Below are 20,476 nucleotides of genomic sequence, written 5' to 3'. Positions count from 1 at the left end.
AACAAGAGGGACGGAGGTTCATTTCCTGCGGTGGACACTTTTCGTGCCGTTTTCCGGCGAGCTTCTTGCTCGTACGTGTAAGAAACATCGAAATAAAAGCACACGTCAGTTGCGAGGAGGCGTCTTGAGCACCAGCTGCAGGAACACAAGTGCAGTTTTTGAGCCCCATAATTGTGACCCTTTGTTCACACACACACACACACACACACACACACACACACACACGTGCGTACGTGAACACGCAGTCGTGGAGAAGAAGATGGAAACCCGAAAAGGGTAGAGCGTGCATCCATTTGCAATTCATATCACCGTATTACCGTATTACCGTATTACCATGGAGCTCGGCACGGTTTTACACAAATCCACTTTGGCTGGAAGACACGTGAAAACAGGTTTTGCGTCTCACAGGAGGTGGAGAGGAGCACATGGCGGAAGGCGGCAGCAGAAACACACAGTCTCCGGGCTTTCCCGACATGTCTTACGCAGCGACTGAAGAATTTCAGTGAATAGTTACTCGGGCCTCATAATGAAGTGTGGGACACCGCCCCCCCCCCCCACCCCCCCCAGCCGTCAGCAATTTCCACTATTTCTTTATGCGCGGCCTTTGTTCTCGGGAGGAAAAAGCCTGCGAAAAGACGACGGCGCTCGGGCCATCTGTACTACATAGCGATGGTTTGCTCTTCGCTTCGGCTTCTTCCACTTTTAATGAAAAACAGAGCTTTGAAGAAGAGGGCAAGTGCAGAATTTAGCAAATTCCTCAATATCGAAACATACTGTGTCCGTGCAGAATTCTCAGCTGCGCCGAATACATTTCCTGCCTTTGCCGACCGCGTGGCCGTATTTCCATAATACACATTATGCTTTTTCTAGAGCTCATATGAAATGCGTGTAGCTTGCATAAAATTTGCATAACGCTTTAGAGCCCCATTATACTCTTTTACACACTAGCTTTTGACAGGAATGTGCACAATGAAGCCGTCTTTGCAGAATACGCTCAAAGATTTTACGCGTAGTACTACGTTTGTCCCTTCGTAACAGTATCCAGTAATTAAAAAACAAAAAGACAAAAAAGCAGGCTCTGTAATTAGCTGGTAGCGTAGTGGTTAGAGCTGCTGCCTTTGGACCCACAGGTTTGAATCCCACCTCCAGCTGTAGTGTCCTTGAGCAAGGAACTTACCCCGAATTTCTCCAGTAAAATTACCCAGCTGTACAAATGGGTAAATAACTGTGAGTGCAGCATTATGTCACTTTGGACAGAAATGTGCGATAAATGTAAACTTACGTTGAGTTTTGTTTGAACAGAGATGTTGTCTGAAGGCAGCATTCCGGAACTTTCTTTAATTGTTTCATCAGCTTTAATACCAACAGGGCTGAAGTCAGAAGTGCACCGTCACTATGGGCCCTTTTTCCTTTCCTACAAAACTCATATTTCATGACAGATGGCAGGTAAACACTGTGTACAGTCCCACTGCAGCAGAAACAAGCTTTAAATCTCGGACATTTCTATGGAAATCACAGTCAAGTGCTGTTTGTTCACTTTGTTAAAGCGGACAATCATCACTCATCCGTTCATCCACTGATGCATTCATTAAAAATGGTGGAATTTCAGAGGAAAAAAAACAAAAAAGCCCCACACACCGGATCCGAACTTTCACTGTAAACTGTCCTTTTTGTACCCGGGAGCTTCTTGATTTCGGGACAGTCTGCAGAGCATCGCCGGTCCAGCGACGAATTCCACACGGAGCACCGAAGGGACACGGGCCACGACACGTTGGACCGTACCACACGGCACTGTAGAGAAAACGCGGTACTTTCCCCGCGAACGTGGCCGAAGGAACTCTTACGTTTCGTTTATGCAGCCATTTGAACAAACGTTAAACAGCAAAGGAGTAACTTTGAAAAGATTTGTGCCGCGTTCATACCTGCCTCCCCAGGTGCGTCATTCACTCCATGTACTCTAAGTACACATTATGCGTCACAGTTTTCATTACTTTCACTTTGCCCTTTTTCCTGGGACTCCTATGAAAAGTCACTTACACTTTTCCCCATTCATACAAGAGGGTACAGCCCCCCCCTCGTTCAAAAGGTGTAGCGTTTCCAAAATTCCCTTCGTCAGGTCAGTTCTCGCCACTAGAAGATGTCTTTACATTAGAATGAATAGCAAAAAAAAAAAAAAAACAGAAAAGCCATTTCTGCTAAAATATCACGAATTCCCGTAGAAACCGAGAATCACTTCAACAGTTGACTTCAGTTACGAAAACATAACCTTACACTACAGCTTGGACGATTGTAGGGAGTTCACTGCAATGCACGTGGACCGCGGTGTCGGCTAAACGCTCGTTAATAATCACCGTCCGTCGCCGGAGCACTAAATGCAGTCAACGGCAGCGATTGGCGGCGCTCGGCTGTCGGGAGACGCGCGACATCCAAACACGGTTCTCGAAAAGTCTTGTGAGTTCCAGCAGCGGTGTTAAACGAAGCCCCTCGCGAAGCCGAGTTCTCGTAACCCGAACGGCCGCGTCTCGGGGTTCGACTCTTCCACGCTCACGCGTGCTGCGGTGCGCTCGGCACAAGGAGGCCTGCCGAGGACCGGAACCGTCAGCCTCCCGCTGCCCGGCGGACGTGTGAACCCGCCGCCGAGCCCCCTCGGCTCGCTCTTGTCCCCTCGCCCCATTTCATGGGACACGAAGAGGAGAAAAGGGTCAGGGGTTCCAGCGCTGCCTACGAGCTGTTTGACCGAAGTCCGCCGCAAACCGTGCCGCTACATGTTCGCTGCACATGAACCGAAAGCCTCTTCAGGCACCTGTAGTCTCACACGCACACACAGCTGACACTTTTCTCCAAAGTGACTTACGATGTTTAGGTTACAACTATTTACCCATTTTCACAGCTGGGTAATTTTACCGGAGCAATATAGGGTAAAGTACCTTGCTCAGCGGGACTACAGCTGGAGGCGGGAAGTGAACCTGCAACCTTTGGATCCAAAAGCGGTAGCTGTAACCACTAAACACGTTCATGTCAAAAGGATGTCGATCCCATTTTATCCACTTATTTGTTTTCCCATCATTTTTCTGTCCTTTTGCTCTTTGACCCCGAATGACCTCATGTTGGCTCAGATCACAGAGAATTTTCACACGGCTCATTTTTTGCGTCTCGTCCGAAGTGCAGTCGCCATACGTTCTTCCCCCTACGTTACGAGAGTCCGGCAAACACGTCTGCAGCCCGCACAAGAACACACATCTGCAGTGAGAGAAGAGTGTCACAGGAATGGGGGGGGCAAAAAAAAAAAACAAATATCACAGAAACAATGATTGGCAGGTCTCTCTCTCTCACACACACACACACACACACAGACTGCACTGATATTCAAGAAGCAGTGCTGGACAAAATCCGCATTTATTAATTTGTTTAAAAAAACTGAACAAATATAAAAACAACAAAAACAATTCCTTCAGTGTGTGTGTGTGTGTTTGTGTGTGTGAGAGAGAGAGAGAAAGAGAGAGAGAGAGAGAGAGAGCGCGAGTGTTCCGCTGGTGTATGAGTGAGTGACTCACTGCACTGTAAGTAGTGTACTGTACTACGGTATATCCAGCAGCGTAAGTGACCCCGGGCTGATGACACTACACAGTGTTCACTGGGAGTCGTTTCGATCAATGAAAAAAATATGCAAATGCACAGAAATTAGAACAAACTGTTATTAAATATCTTTACCACACATAGTCCTGGTAATTAATTATTTAAAATAAATGCAGGTTTTCCAGGTTTTATTTTTGCTATTTATAAATTTCTAATTGATCAGGTGATTGATATTTGACTGCATGTCACTGAAAATTCTGCCCGTGTTCCTTCAAGCTGATTGACTGAAAAATAGGAAAAAACACATTTTTAGTTTGTGTTTTGCGATTCTGGACATTCCTCGTGGTTTGATATTTAAAATTTTCCAGCAGGTCTAAAGTGTTGCTTTAGATGCGCTGAATTTGCAAGTTTCAGCGAGAGAGAGCCAAACCCCAGGGAGAGACCCCCCCCCCCCCCCTCCACTTATGCCATCATTTTAATTCCACAACTGACACTCTGTTCACTTCCTGCTGCGTCTTTCACTCCGCGACACATATGAACATATGAACGTTGTACTTTTTTCCGTAACTGAACCAACTGTACGCACTGGCAGTCTCAGCCAATCATATCCCTCGATTACAGTAAATGTAATATGATGACTGAAACAGCACATTCAGCACGACTATTATTATTATTATTATTATTATTATTATTATTATTATTATTATTTGCTTACAATGTTCAACTACGTAAAATAATTTAACCATTTTCACAGCAGGGTAATCTGTACCAGAGCAACTGATGGTACTGAAACAGCGAGCGCCCACATTTTACCACAGTGAAACACCAGGCCAGTGATCTTCTTCACTTTATTACTGTTATTTTTTGCATCAAAAATATCTGTGGTATTTTACACCTTATGCCTTCCGGACAGACTGTGGCTGGAGCTCCGTGACCCTGCACCGCTCACGCCTTTACTCATCATGAGTGAGTGAATGAATGAACGAATGGAGGAATGAAAATGCAACATTAAACACAAGCGAGAAATAATGTTTTTTGTAGAAACATTATGAAATGTGTAATCGCACATGTTGGTGTTTTCACTGTCATGGCTACAAATTCCTCTTATTTTGGAGTTTACATTTATTTCATTGAGAAATTGGTGATTTTTTCTCTGAGAAATGATGGTAACCTGAGAGCCTCACGGCAGGAATTTGCCCGAATGATGGGATTCACCGAACGAATCAACCTCATCACGTAAGGAATAGATGGTTTCTCAAAAAAGACTTCAAAGAAGGCAGTCAGAGCAGTAAATAGTGTTTACTGGTGTAAAGAGTGATCAGTTAAGAGTTACTTTTCTGCTCTTATTAAAAATGTTTACTGGTTAATTGATTATGTCTCTGGTATATTAAAAAAAATAAATAAAAATAAAAATAAACACAACAATGTTGAAGTCCTCGAACTGCCAGGCAGCAGAAAGCATCGGAGGCCTCATCAATTCATCCACGAAATGTTCTGCACATTTCGAAAAAGCGCTCAACTGACTCAGGTGATCAAGGTTCCACAGCGATTATTCAGCTCATGTTGCAATGAAAACATGAAGAACATGCGATGTGTAGAAACGTGTTTCGCCTGTTTGCTCGCATCCTTGGCGCTAAAGGGCTTTTTCACCTGTTTCTACACATTCGAAGCTTCATTGCGGGGCAAATCCAAAGAACGGGTCCCGGTTGAAGCGCTGTTGACGCTGTGAAGTTACACAGCTGGTGTGGTAAAGAGGGTAAAAACCCAGGGCAAATGGAGGTGAGAGTTTACGCGGAGGCCACCGCCGGAGCCGCTGCTGCCGAAACGCGTCTCATCTAACAAGCGGGCAGGTAATAATCGTGCCTCCCCGAGCGGAATGAGGAGGGCGGAAGCGCCTCGCATCGCACCCCTGTCGAACGAAACGCTCGCTGTGACTCAATGAGCGGGTGCGTGAAGAGGACGACGTGGGAGCCGAGCGCACAGCGTAGAGCAAACACGCGCCTCAACCGGAGGCCGCGGCGTCTCCAAATCGTTCTTCGCACATGACATGCGAAAGGAAGGATAATCTTCTCTTGATTATAAAGAAGGCACACGAATGTCTCCGACAGCACACACACACACACACACATTTAATATGGTGCGGAGAGCAGGAATGACAAGTCAGAACGAATTTTGTGGACTTTTCTCCAAAGCAACTTACAATCTGTGTCGCTTTGAGTGGAGCTGCGGAGGTGAAGGACGCTCCTCCGAGGTCCCTTTAACCCTGAGTCCATCATGCCGTCTGTGTACCACACCGATACGCTGCAATAGCACACTTACACCCAGCTCAAAATTCTGCTCATCTCTCTTGCAGATTCGGAGTTGCTGTCCAGCTGAGCGTTAAGGAAACGCGGTAACTCCGAGCGCCTCTTACCAGGAACGCCCTCCCTCTACAATCACTTTAAGACAGGCAGTCCCCGGGTTACGAACGTCCAGCTTACGTGCAGCCAGTAGTTACGAACAAGGCCTATTACGTTAAAAATTTGCGTTGAATACAACGGTTCGTAATGACAAACGGTGCTACTTTGCGATACACATCAAAACATCGTGCGTCGACGGCGGTTCGTCGGCTCGTGAGCCCGAGGTCCGTCACACTTTGTTCTTTTCAGTCGGACCGCGTTGCTGTTAACAGTGTCTCGTGTTACTGTATTTGCCTTTAATTTTTTTGCTTTTACCCACGTAGCCATGACACCAAAGTGCAAATGTGATGCAAGTGATGGTGATGCGTCAAAGAAAAGAAAAACAATCAGGACTGAAACTAAAATGTAAATAATAAAGCGATCGGGAAAAGGTGAAACGAACATTGGAAAAGCGAACATTAAACTCTCTTTAATGTTTTTTTATACCTACACACACACACATTCTCCCTCTCCTCCTCTCTTGCTATTATAAATACTGTAGTTACATTTATTATTATTGTTATTATCATCATTACATTGTATTGTTATATTTAAGATGTTTTATTGTATCTGGAAGTGTTTCTTTCATATTTTTACGCATAGAAAGGTACACGATATACAATATACTAAGACAAACGTTTGACTAACTGACGTTAGACACCCACCATACCGAACTGTTCCGACTTATGTACAAATTCGACTTAAAGACAAACTGAGGAATTTAACTTGTCCGTAATCCATGGGCTCCCTGCACGTCATTATGTTCATACGTCTGTTTCGGAGGCAAAGTACTAAGGAGGTATCAGGATTAAAGGGAGCACTTTAGAAGAAAGATCTGAGAACGTGACGCAACAGGGAAGATAAAGAGGGAAAAAACATTTCCTGCCGTCGTTCCGCCAGGTCTGCTCTGTTGTTTGTTTTATTTACGCCTCTTGCCCTTGAGGCACTTTGTCACGAGAGAACATTCCGCACACACTCATCGGCAGCCTCGTGCACGCTCCAAACAGCCATATTATACCAAATTCAATATTGCGGCGCCGTGCGGCACGCAGAGGGGACTTCAACAAACTGCCGCATCAATTTATGTGCTCATGACATATCGTCGCACTTCTCTGACAACACAAGTAGCTGAAATTGAAAGCGGCCCTCAGTGCGCGGGGCCACTAGGAGAGATGGCACCGCAATAGCGCCGCGAGGAAGAAGGGGAGAGGAGCTCAGGACGTACACTGATTCAATTTATACTCTGCTTGGAGGAGGGGCCGTCGGGGGGGGGGGCTCATGTTCAGCTTTTTATATATATTATATATATACTGTATGTTTTTTTCTTTGATGTCTTACACACTCTTTTCACCAGGGAAAACACATCGTTAAACACATTGTTTTTTTAAGCCTCACTAACAATATGTCTCATTTGTAACATAAATGTTTATATGTATGTCAAAAAAAATGCCTAGGAAGGTGATCAGGAATCGTTGATATTCTGAGTTTTACGCAGCTACTCGTGTGATGATCATTGGTTCATATGGTGGGAAGAAACTAACTGTACTTAAGAATCATGCGTCTGTATCTAAGTGTCTCTTCCTGCTCATGTAATGAACACATTGCATCTTCTATGAGATGTTTGTCGCTTTGGAGAAAAGTGTCTCATAAAAGCATACATGTGCATGTAAATTTGTGTCGTTGCACTGAACATAGGACTAGACTCTTTATACGACTATATAGAGTAGAGGGAGGCTCATTCAGTCCATTGAGGTACGCGATTGACTATAATAATCTATATTGCTCTCGACATACTGACTGACCGACTGGCTGCACAACCTGAAGACGCAAAACGGTTTATTCTGAAGCGCTACAAAATCATGGACTGTTTGAGTGACCATCAAAAATAACGTTTGGGTCTTTCCTCAAAAACAGATATCCACCCACACAAGTGTGATTTCCTCTGTTTATTGCTCTTATTTACCTGCCCGCCTCACTCTTTGTACGTAGCGTAAATATGAAGGAATTTGAACATTTTGTTCTTTCTCCACGGGTTCCCTGTGAAGGGCCGCAGGGCCAAATAAGGGCTAAATAAATCACGAGGAGGAGAGGAAACCAACAAACACATAATTAAACGCACAAGGTCATCAGAAGACCGTATCAGAAAAGGATTGTGATCTACATCGTTTGTTTATTTGTTTGTGTTTTACAATTCAATCCGTGTTCGCACGGAGCCCATAATTCCCGGCTCCACCGGCATACGACCTCTTCTTCAGCACGAATTTCCACATTAGAAATGAACACAGGTCCAGTTGAGCTCTTATGAGGTTAGGTAACGCATGTGTACAAGTGGAATTACTGTGGTTAATAAACGAATTCTCGATCCCGAGCGCAGTTAAAAGTTTAGATCTTGTAAAAAAATTTCCACACTGCATTTCTCCACCCTTCTGAGTGTGAACTGTTTGTGTTTCGAACATTGAAGGTTGAGCATGAAGAAACACCCAGTGGAAAACAATCCTCGCTTCTCCCTCGCCGCAAAGAGCCGAGAACCACGAGACTCAAAGCAATTCCGTGCCCGATCAGTACCAACAGCCGCAGAACGCGGTACATCGGAATGTACCTTATGTACACAGGTAGGTGTGTTTCGTGCTCAGCGACACCGCTTATCGCACCCGCGCCGCTGCCTTTGTGTGTGTGCGCGCGTTAAAAAAAGTGCAAATCGTGAAAAAATGGCGAGTTCGCTGGTAGCGGTTAGTGCTGTTTCCTTTGGTCACAAAAGTCACAGGTTTGAATCACCTTCCTGCTGTAGTAGCCTTGAGCGATGTACGTTCCCTGAATGGCTCCAGGAAAATTACCCAGCTGTAGAAATTGGTACATAAGTGTAAATAAGAGACAATTTACGGTAACTGACATTATTGGTCATGAAAGGCCCGTTGGCCTTTGAGTAGCTCCTCAAACGCAGGCTCTTCATACTTTACTCGCTGTGTTTGATTTTGAAGCACACCGTACAAGTGAGCCGAGCACCTTTTCACAGCTACAAGCAAAAATTAATCCAGAGAAAATCCCACCAAACAGCAGCGCTGCCGCACCAATTTTACCGCAGCACCAGTGTTGCCTTTTCATAAAGAAGATGTGTCTTTGGTCTCTTGGTGTGCTGCGCGTTCCGCCGACACCCTAAGCGACGACAACGGCCCCGATCCACCGCGCCGACAGGGCCTGCGCTCGTTCACTACGCCACCGTTCGGCCGGCACACGTACCTTCGCGCCAAGTCTCATTGGGGCCGTGCCGTTCGCAACGGACCCAGCGAACAGGTCCCAAAACAAAAGACACAAAATAGCGCCGCTTGACATTTGCATGAAAGAGAAGTCGACCGGAGATGAGCGTGAGCCACGTGCGCCTGCGCCGCCGCCAAACGCTTCGCGTGCAATGCGCTGCAACCTGCCGTGGCTTCGTGCAGATGCACAACGTGCGGAACGTAATTACTCGTCGTGTCGCTTTCTCTGCCTTCCACCATCAAAGGGAGACGCGTTGAAGACCTCTTGCCACGCAGCAAGGCGACAAGGGGACCCCATAAGTGGAGCGCCGCACGATCCTAATTGTAGAAATTATGCATGCAAATGGGCCATGCAATATAGCAGTGGTGGTCGTGGGGCGGGGGGTGCGGGTGTCACGGCCTTAATTAAAAATTGGTATTCGCAGCACTGCTCCGTCGCTCGCAAGGCAGCCCGGTGTTGCCAGCAGACATTTTAGGTATAACCTCTTCGCTCGGCACTGCCGACGCTCAAGATGGTGGCGCCTGGTCGGAGATGCTCTTCCAGGGTAAAACACCGCGGTAAAAGGGACACGACGGCGACCAGACGGTGCCCAGAAATCAGAGCCGCTACATGCTGATTATACACTAGATCTTCATTTGTATAGCTCAGCTGCATCTAGATGGCCTGATGTGCCAATGTGCAGGGTGGGAAAGAGGCCATCGCGTCATCCGTGTGATTCCGTGTCCACGTGTCACCGCTAAAAATGTTTGTACATGACGTCCTGAAACCATATAAACGTGGTTCGTTCAGACAATCAACACATAATGACAAACATGATAAAAATCACACAAGTTCACCTTTCTGCATTCATCTTCATCCTTAGTACCTTCAAAGAGTCATTATGTACTTCATAATATATACAGTCTAGTAATAATATTAATTAAAACATTTTATTTCGTTCCTTTGCACCGCACTTTCTGCGTTAACACTCCCTAAGCTCCGTCGCACTGGTAAGTTACTCTATACCTGCAACAGTACTGGAAGTACGTGAATTTGTGAAAAACGGTGCTATGACCATAAATGCGTTTTAAGTAGAAAGTATGTTTGAGGCCTGAATTAATAATTAATTGCTGTCGATGGATTATTTATAGGCCTCCATCTTTGCGGTCTAAGGGTGTTGGAAATGCAGTCAAGTCACTGACCAGATGGATGGTCGTTCTGTCAAATGTGTCTTACTGTTGTGTGACGAAAACACGGGCAGAACTTGTCCAGATTCCAACGGCACTTCCGTTTCCGCTGACTGTGACCACAACTGGCATCCCGGTACCCAAATTCGGCGCTATACTGGCTGCTGCTGTACTCCTGTACCGCTCCTTCATCGCAAGTCCGAAAACAGCAAGTTACTGTCAGTACGCACTACTAGCATCGATGAGAGGAATGTGTAGCAGAATTACTGGACACTTAGATTTACAGAATAGCCAACAGAGAACATCTCATGATCCAAACGGATATATAATGTCTTACAGCAAGTTTTTAGTTCATTTAAGGCTTTCTCTGAGGTTATTGCCGAGCATTCTATTTTATGTGACGTAGCGACTGGATTTATGAACAAATCAAGTTACGAACATATTGTCTGAGACGAACAGAAAACTCTCCTTCTTACGCAATTTTCTCCTCCGCAACATATCGGTATTCTGTGACTTGCACCCCCTCCCCCAGCTCTTTTACTCTTCAGACCTGAGAAATGCACCCCCCGGTGCAATGCAATGCTCAGCAGTTCAATCGTAGATGTAAACATGCAAAAGATTAACCACAAAGTGTCGGTAAAGTGAATTAACAAAAGCCAAAAACATAGTGATCAACCGTAGCGACAATAAGTGAGTCGCCAGCGGTGAACACGAGAACACCAGACCCAGACAAGAGGTGAAGAAGCCTTTGCCATGAAATGCCAGCAGATGCCGACCAAACTTGTGCCACAACCTGCTGAAATGAACGGCTCCCGTGCAAAGTTGGACACGACTGGCACCTGCCTGCTCCATGTGGCTGGCATCACTGTGGCCCCGTTATCGACCGTCTCGCGTCGGTGAAGTCGCCGACAACGTGAAATGAAGGGCTGCACTTTGACACAGTTGGAAATAAGGGATGGGTCACTGCTTCCTTTCACTGACGTCGTCACTGTAATCGCTGTACATTGCGCACTCAAACAGCAGTCCATACGTTTGTGTGTGTCTCAGGGGCAAAGGTGTGTATTCGCTAGTGAAGTTCTCACATTAAACACTGAAAGACACACAAGCAGCATTAAGGACAACGTGTGTGTTCAGAAGACGGCACTTTGTATCATTTCTGCATCATCATCATCAAACGTGGTTTAACCGAGGCTTCACGCGTTCATTAAAAACATAAAGAATATGAGTAAAAGTGAAGAGACGCAGCACAATTTACACGTCCCACTTGTGCACCACGCACACTCGCTCGCTGGTCAACCTTCTGGTCTGCTTCCACCGGCACCATGTTCTCCACGGGCCCAACTCGCCGTTTCCACGGCGACACCAATCCGCAGGAAGACCTGCCGCACGACACAAGTGCAACTCGAGGAGGCGCTTGCATATATTCACGCATTCTTCACACCTGCGCTGTTTTCAAATGCCTCGCATGAGCTGGAAATAAAATGTCTGTCTCCAAATGTCGGCCGTTACACAAGTGGAAGACGTACGTCATCGTCACACGTAAAATGTTGAACCCGGAGAGGTTAAGACCTGCAGGGTGAAGTCGAGCAGCACAGTTAAACCAAACCTAAGTCCTATCTGAACCAAAGCACCCGGATAGGATTCGCTAATGATGACGGATGCGCTGAAATAATTCTGTAACGAACGTGCTGCTTAATGCTGACTAACGAAAAATCTGCATCTACCGTAAAGAGGACACTGGAAATTCTCCAGGGCACCGCAAGCGTTTGTCCCGGAAGAGCGGCCCTCCGTGTCGGCTAATTGTTAGGGCTGTAGCTAAAGCACTGCTGCAGACCACCTACATGTTGTCCTCTTTTGACCAATGATCTAGTTACACATTTTTAAAGAAACAAACATTTTTACTGCTCATTTATTTTTATTTAGCACTTCTGGTGGTCAATAAGACGATGGAAGACATTGCACATTTATAAGTCGGTCAAAAAATAAATAGGAATCTGTAGAGAAAGTGATTTTTCCCCCCAATAAATTTAAACAAGTTTTTACTTCAATACAGCTCAGAGCTAATAAAAAATGTTAAATAAAAATATTGCGGCTTAGTGTCTATTTATCATAGCTGTATCTGAGACTTTTACATTTACATTTATTCATTTAGCAGACGCTTTTCTCCCAAGTGACATACATCTCACAGAGAATACAATTTTCTACTTTTCTTTTTAAAAATGCAATACTTTCTAAAATGCACTACTTTTACAGAACCTACCCAGCAAGTAAATTGAGGTACGGCCCTATTATTATACTTGTATTCAACAAAAAGATAATAAAACACTAAATTTCGCCAGATGGTGGCAAAAGTTGCGCATGTTGTTTCAAGTTAATAAAGATAATACTGCAGGTAAAATAAATAAACCTCTCCAGTGTTCCCCACATCAAGCCCTCTGCCTCCAGGAAACACTACGAAACACAGAAGCGTTTGGTGCAAATGGAATAAACACGTTTCTAATTCACCGAAGCTTAATGTGAGGTTGGTACAGAGCCCAGTCTGTGAATAAATGGAAGGATATCTGCATCGTTAAACTTGTACTGATTGTCATGTAGCGACTGGGTTTATGAAGAAATGGAGTTGTGTAAACTGAGGAGCCACTCAACCACCTGCCCCAAAACAAGAGAAACTCTTACATTTAATATTTCCTAAATAGAAATGAAATCTATTATATGGCCTCCACTAACTGTCGTGTTCAAAGTCCTTATTAAAGCACACAGACACTCAAACATGTTTCATTATTCATCCGTTTACACTGCCTGTAATTTCACTGACCAAAATCCCGAATTCATACTATAGGTTAACGCTTTATATCTATAGACTAGAAGACAATTTCAAAATCCTACAGCAACAGAATGAAGGGCCACACCTGTGATGCTGTAATGTGGTAACAAATAAAAGTATGAAACCAAGCTTGCTCTGCTGGATGTTACTGCTCCTTATTATTCCTGTGAAAGAGGAAGGAGAAACTTTTTACAAAACACAGACTGTGGCCCGGTGTTCCCCTCAGTGTTAAATAATTGGACTCACACCTTCCTGATATTTATTGTTCTACTTCTGAAGCCTCCAGGATGAGTTAGTCGACTCGAGTCTACAGATGTGCGGAGAACTTGGCAGAGCAGCCAAACCCACAACAGATGTGAAGACAAATAAACTGGTTTAAAAGTAATCCAGTAACAAAACTAAATCAGCAATAAAACTGAAATTAACGGACTGCCTCGGTTACTCTGAACATCACGGTCAACAACAACAAAGAGAGTAGAGTAAAAGCGCAGTGAGTACAGTGGGAGATCGTGGGTGGTCCGACAACGTTACCCTGCAATATTATGCTGGTAAATTTATGTTTCCATTGCGCGAATAAATCTGGGGGAAAGATAAACTAAAGTATTACAATTGTCTCAACTTTGCATCACGTGCACTGCTGAAGAGTGACCGCACACATACACACACACACACACACACACACACACACACACACACACGTGCTCTCACGGTCAAGTGCAAGGCAGCGCGAGCTCTCGACCCGTGTGCGCGCGAAGAGCCGAAATAAAACGCAATCATTTTTTTCTGTGAACATTATTACCGGCTTTTCTTACACTCCACACTGTCAGTGACACGTGCGAAAGAAGAAAGAAAAAGTATCACTGTCTTCGCGCGAAACTCGCCGCGATCGATCGCAAGTTGAAGTGCAGCGCAACTCGGGTTACTTTACTTCTGCTTCTGCTTTAGGCACAAAACGTTTCTTCCCCAAATAAGACAAAGAAAACGAGCTCGGAAAGAGGCGCTAAACCTCCCGAATTCGGTCCCGATCACAACGTAACAATCGAATCGGGCGAGGAGCCGCGGAGCTGCTGGAGACCGTGGAGCGACGCGCGTTCGAAGTGCGGACAGTCCTGCTCCGCAACACCGAAACTTCCAACACCGACACCGCAACGCTGGCGCGCGGCTCTTCCGGCTCCACCTGCTAGGTTAGGGCGCCGCCTTCTACAGTAAAATGCAGATGAGTGGCTGCACTTGGGAGTTTTTCGCGTGACCTCGGTCGCCCGGTTCTGTGGCGCATATTCGGACCCTGCGCGACACGACACCACGCTGCCACTTGCCCTCGAGCGTGGGAAAGGGTGACTGGAGCCGTTCACATCTCGCGCGCTCCGTTTCACGGAATCAATTAAGGAAGAGGCGCGCGCTGCAACGCACCAACGGCCCACTTCCCGCGCGCGTCCCAGTTATGTTCCTTCGGGGGGGCCAAGAGCCGATCAAGTACAAGTACACAAGCAGACACACACACACACACAAGTGACAAGTCCGGATGGCGTTCATGTGTGTATATATATGCGTGACGTGTGTGTTATTAAGAACACCTCATTTCCTACGCTATGCATATATTAAAGGAACAATTAATTACAAATAGGATTCGCCAAGAAAAGATGGAGGCGCCTCTTCGCGCTCTTCCTTCTCCACTGTAACACTTTTCCTCCAGTGTCATAATGATCCTTCTGCTCCTTTCGACCCCGAACAGCCGCTGCATATATAATTAGAGTGGGACCACCTGCGGAGACCATCAGGTCACTATTCTTGTTCTCCTTACATGTACCAACCCCCCCCCAACCCCCCACGATGTTGCGATGCTCTTGGTGATCCTGGAGGTGGTTTTTACTTTCGGTTATCTAGCTTTATGACGGCCAGCACACTCATACAGCTAGATAACCAAAGATAACAACACACTTCCCGTCCTTGCGCGCGCGGCCCCCGCGAGCTCTGCGTCGCTACAGCAGTTCACAACAAGTTCCCGGGAAACACGTGAATCTCCTGCTCCGTTTGCTTCCTTCCGTTACACAGCTGGTCTTCGTGTCTGTCCCCCCCCCCCCCCCCCAAAGTGTGGCCCCGGCACTCTCCTCCTGCGAAGTTTGCGTCCAACTTTCAATATGATCTTCGGAGCAACAGCGCGAGGAAGAGGCGAGACATGATTCAGCGCGAAGAGCGGTGCGCGCAACGGCAAAATCTGGACCGAGGTGATGAGGATAATGATGAGAAAGATGATGAGGAGGATGACGAGCTGCGTCCGTCCCTGCTGCAGCGGCCTACAATTTGCATCACGAAAGGCTTCACTGTCGGGGCTCCTTCTGCTCCCCGCAAGACGCCCGCGCGTCGCGCGACCCTCAACTTATTGCGCCGCACAATAATGAATAAATCCGGTTCCGGAACAGAGTGTCGAGATGGTTTCGCAGCAGCGTCGCGCCCTCCTCTCTGCTCGCGCACAGATCTGGCATTTCGCGCAGCAAACGACGCGCCTCGGACCCCACGCAGCGCGCCAGCGTTCTCCCACGGACACGAGTTCCGCTCCGCGCGCGTGTCCTTCCAGGCGTCTGCAAGACGGACAACGCGGGGGCCGTCGTCGCCGCGGGGATGCGGAGCGTCCCGGCAAGGTCAAAGGTCTCGCGCAGACAGAAGGAAACCGCGGCACCGGCGTCACGAGAGCCGCGCGAGGAACCGCGACGTGCAGCCGTATTCACGAGCGCGCGCCTTCCTTCCGGGGCGCCATGGCCGAGCGCAGCCCGGGAGCGGCTCCGGTGGGGGGGTCGGAGAGGGACCGGCGCGCGGTGCCGTGGCCGCGGCCGTGGCTACGGTAGGGCTTTGTGCGCGTTAACAGCGGGACGCGACCGTTCCCGGTGTGACGCTCGCGCTGCCGCTCGCGCTGCGCGGTAACACTGCGTGTGTATGTGTATGCATATCGTACAGGCGATGTTTGATTGAAATAAAACAACAATCATCGTGTGTTCATGTGTCACACTTGGGTTTTACACACGTTTCGCTCCGCTTTGCCTCAATTCCTCGTCGCATCCACTTGACGGCGTGGTGTGTGTGTGTGTGTGTGTGTGTGTGTGTGTGTGTGTGCGCGCGCGCTGCTGCTGCTGCGCTGCCGGTGTTGTTGTTGTTCTTGTCATTGTTTGTGCCACAAGCTCGGGTGACGGCGGTAGTAAAGCCTCGTAGCGCACAGTGGGACAACATTCAGTATTCTCGTTCTGTGGAGAAGAGGCGCATTTATTTATTTATTCCTCAGAGACACTGATGATGGAGGCTCCATACGCGCCGTCGGAAGAATAACAATGGCCGTGGATCCTGCCTTGGACACACACACACGCGAGCGCGCGCGGTCCGTGCTCGCTGACAGCTGCTGGTAGCCTCGATATTGTACCTTGTACTGTGGTATTTGGTCATTTCGTATGGCAGCAATTCATACATTCAGTAACAAAAAGATACAAGGATTCCCGGCGTTGTCCTGTAGCCTGTGCGCCCGCTGTGTGTGTGTGTGTGTGTGTGTGTGTGTGTATAAAACCACAGTATCGATGTTATGATTCTAGTTATGATTATAGTCTGTGCAATGTAACAACCACTAACTGCGTACCAACTAAGTAAATAAACCTCGAAGCCCCCAGGAAACGGTAAAACACGGTACACTCTGTTACAAAGAGTGTGTGCGATAGGATCGCCTTTAGGGAGCGTCTGCACAGCTCTTCACACCTGCACAAAACAGGGTGAACGCTGCAGTACTTACGGCGTAAACAGCAGAAACGCACCTCGGTGTCATGTTTACGCGCAAAATATAAAAAGAACAAATTGTGTTCAAATTCCTACGTTAGAAAGCGACTGTGATTTACTCTGATTTACTCGGGCCTACATTTACTGGGCAGTTAAAGTTGTTAAAGTGTGCAGTGTAAAGTGTAAGTGCACCTTTTGGACGCTGCGAGAAAATGTATCCCTTTTTACACAAGTGGTGAATGAATATGCAGAAACATGAGAGAAATTAATTAATGTGATTTTGAACAGGATTCCACGGGACGCCTCGTGCCAGTCATTTGTACCTCTCGCGCACAACACTCACGACTGCGCGCGCAGTGCGTTTCTTCGCTATATACTGTATTACACTGAACTAAAAATGTCTGTTTATCTGCGCATCCAACTTGAGCTCTTTCTATTTTTCTGTCACCGAGCTCATATGATTTCATTGAAATGAACTATTTCTATATTTCTGTACACTATCATGTGTGAGCCGCTCTTTTTGTGTCTGATACGGCTGTGACAAAGTGACACTGACTGGGACTCATTCTCCGTCACAGTGATTCAAGGCATCAGGTTAACTGTCAATCACGGGCGGCTGTGACGTCACCGAGGTGGCGGAAAGTTACGTGCGGGTAACGGAGCGTTAGAAACGGACACTTGGGGAGGTTGGAAAGCGCGCGTCGCAAGTAAATGACTGACCGCTCGCGTGGCATCGCGAACAGCTGCGTTAGTCCCCGTGTCACCGTTTGCCCGTGTTTTCCCATGCTTTCCCATGTTTGCCCGTGTTTCGGCTCGTATTATTCTCTGTCCGCAGAGCAAATGCGAAACAACGCTCCTTGTTATCATCGGTAATGTCAAAATGTACTGGGGTAAGTTTCAGGTAGTACTGCAGCCGCCCACCTTAAATGACCGAGTGACAATTGGTGCCGTGGCCTGCTGAGCATCTCTCAGTGACCCTGGGGGGTCGGTGGCGTAACACAGTTACCAGGTGAGTCTGCGCTCGCAAAACAGCGCCGGACTGGGAGACCTGAGCACAACATTCGCGCTGTTATTGCTGCACAATCCTCGACGCCTGACAGTTCGGGGAAGCGCGGGACTCTTTACCGGACGTGGTTAAGGAACAGCGCGCAGAGCGCACAGGTAAAGGGACACTTACACAGTCGGAGCGAAGGTGCCGGAGCCCAGACGTCCTAAGTCACGTCCCAAATCATCCAAGACGGCAGTTCTTCGAAAAAGTGCAAGGTGTGTTTTCAGGGCGCCTGTCACATATCCAGTGATCCACGGTCTCGCCGCCGTTTCCAAAGTGCCGCTAATGCGCGGAGAACTTGTGCAGAAGATATTCCAACCAGAAGAGGCGACGAGGAGGAGGAGGAGGAAGAGGAGGAGGAAGGGAGCGAGTCAAAGAGAAGAGATGGAGAAAGAAGGTGGGAAGAGAGAGAGGAAAAAAAAAAAAAAAAAACTTGCAAACTTGTCACGGCACGTTTGTGTTCAGCACCGAACAGCGGAGTGGAGTGGAGTGGAATAGAGTGGAGTGGAGCGGAGCTCAGGATGGGAACGAGCCCGTTCTGGGGGGCCGGTCGCCCTGGAGTCCGTCCCTCCGCGCGTGCCCAGAAATTCAAACAAGTTCTTCGCTTCTTTTGTCGGATGTGAAGGGAAAGCTCATTGTTGGCCTTCTCTCTCCTGCACTTTGTGTCCTTCCCAGCAGCTGGGCCCACTCTTCTGACATTGGGGAGGGGGAGACAGAGAGAAAAAAAAAAAAAATAAAAAATAAAACACATTTCTATAATGTAAGTTACCGAAACATGTTGACTCGCACCGCGCGCTTTAATGCGGGGGGTGACGCATTTGAGAGGAAAACCTACGTTTCACCGCACATGTACTACACGGTTTTTCTTCATTAGTATTTCCTTAAAAACGTGCACTTCCTTTGGACACGTTTATCACAATATTCTAATTGTATCATAAATAATTCTGAAACATTTGGGATTTGACGCTGACCTACGAACAGCTTTCTCAGGTAATTTATACTATGGTAAAATTAGCAGGAGCAAATATAAGGGGCAACAGTTCCACGGAATAGACGAAGGCGAAATAATTTAATTTAGCAAGTTAATAAAGTGTGTGCATAATGTATTTTCACATTTAACGTATATCGCACGCAGACCTTTCCCCGTAAATGACCATATTAATAAATAACTCTCGTGTCCCGGGATGCAGGAGAACATTGATTCAGTAACATTAACTTCACTTCTTACTAACTGTACGTTCATATGCTTTAATGAAAAACTCCCACTCCGGCGAAGTATAATTCCAGAGGGAAAAAAGCGCCCAGTTTCCCGCCCAGGTTGCTCTTCCATTGATCGGAGGGATAAATCAATCAATGTATCCATTGATCGGAGAGATAAATCAATGTATCCATCCATCGTGTGTCGGAGAGAACAGTCGCGACAACAACGCCGGCTCCATAATCCGAGTGACTCGCGCACATCCGCGCTGCTTTCACGGGGGGTCACGTCTAAATGACGTAGCAGGGAATGTGTATGCGTCCATATTTAGATTCATAAAGCAAATTAGAGCTCCCAAATAATATGCAAATCCCGCGCGCGCAGCCCCTCTCCCAGCACTCCGACGGACTGCTGCTGCTGGTTTCCCGACCGCTCGCTTCCTTCTTCCTTCTTCCTTCTTCCTTAACATCCGAGCTGGAGGTGTCCGAAAGGGGCTTTTCTCCCCCAACTCACTAGTCTGTTCGTTCTGCATTCTGCTTCTTTTTATATTCGTCTCGAGTCCCCCGCCGTGACGTGCGGGTGCGGGTGCGGGTCCGAGCCGCGCGCGCCAACCCGAGGAGCGGAGCGTCGGCAAAACGCTTCCTGCGTAACGACGGTCGGTCCGCGAAGTCGCTGCTCGCCGTTGCAGCTCCGCTTCTTCTGTTTTTGCTGTTTTTGTGCTCGTGCTTTTGGGAGGTACAGCTTCGTTTCCTTCCCTCGCTCACTTGTGCAACTAGATTCATTTTCCTGTACTCGGCTATAATGATAATTATTGGCGCGTGGAGAAGCCAGGCCTTTATTATTATTATTATTATTATTATTATTATTATTATTGATGATGTTCATTATTTGCTGTTGTTGAATAAATGCATTGCTGCACGTGCAATAATCGTACGGTTTCGTTCTCTTCTGATTATGCACGAGGAGGATTTTTCAGTTGAGGAAATAATTTTTATCTGGGTGAGAAACAGAATTAGAAACAAAGACACCTTTACGTTGCTCTGCTGTATTAATTATTATGCACGAAGTAGCAGCAACGGACACACACCGAACAGATGCTGTAGTAAGGGACTGGAATGTACGAGCAACTTTCACACACACACACACACACACACACAGAGTCTATAATACAAGTACGGTGAGTATAAGTTTACTTAATATTTATTCTACTTGTCAAAC

At 47.0% G+C, this 20,476-nt stretch overlaps 1 long non-coding RNA gene across 1 annotated transcript in view; it reads right to left on the bottom strand.

Moving 5' to 3' along the window:
• Positions 1 to 20,083, bottom strand: part of LOC114910761 (uncharacterized) — a 42,859-nt gene extending 22,776 nt beyond the window's left edge. Inside the window, exon 1 of the long non-coding RNA XR_003797773.1 lies at positions 18,190 to 20,083. This is a non-coding gene — a long non-coding RNA (uncharacterized LOC114910761). The remainder of the gene's footprint in view (positions 1 to 18,189) is intronic.
• Positions 20,084 to 20,476: the final 393 nt, after the last annotated feature.

This window comes from Scleropages formosus, chromosome 6 (genome assembly GCF_900964775.1).
Source record: "Scleropages formosus chromosome 6, fSclFor1.1, whole genome shotgun sequence".
NCBI lineage: Eukaryota > Metazoa > Chordata > Actinopteri > Osteoglossiformes > Osteoglossidae > Scleropages > Scleropages formosus.
This window is presented reverse-complemented; position numbering and strand designations above follow the sequence as displayed.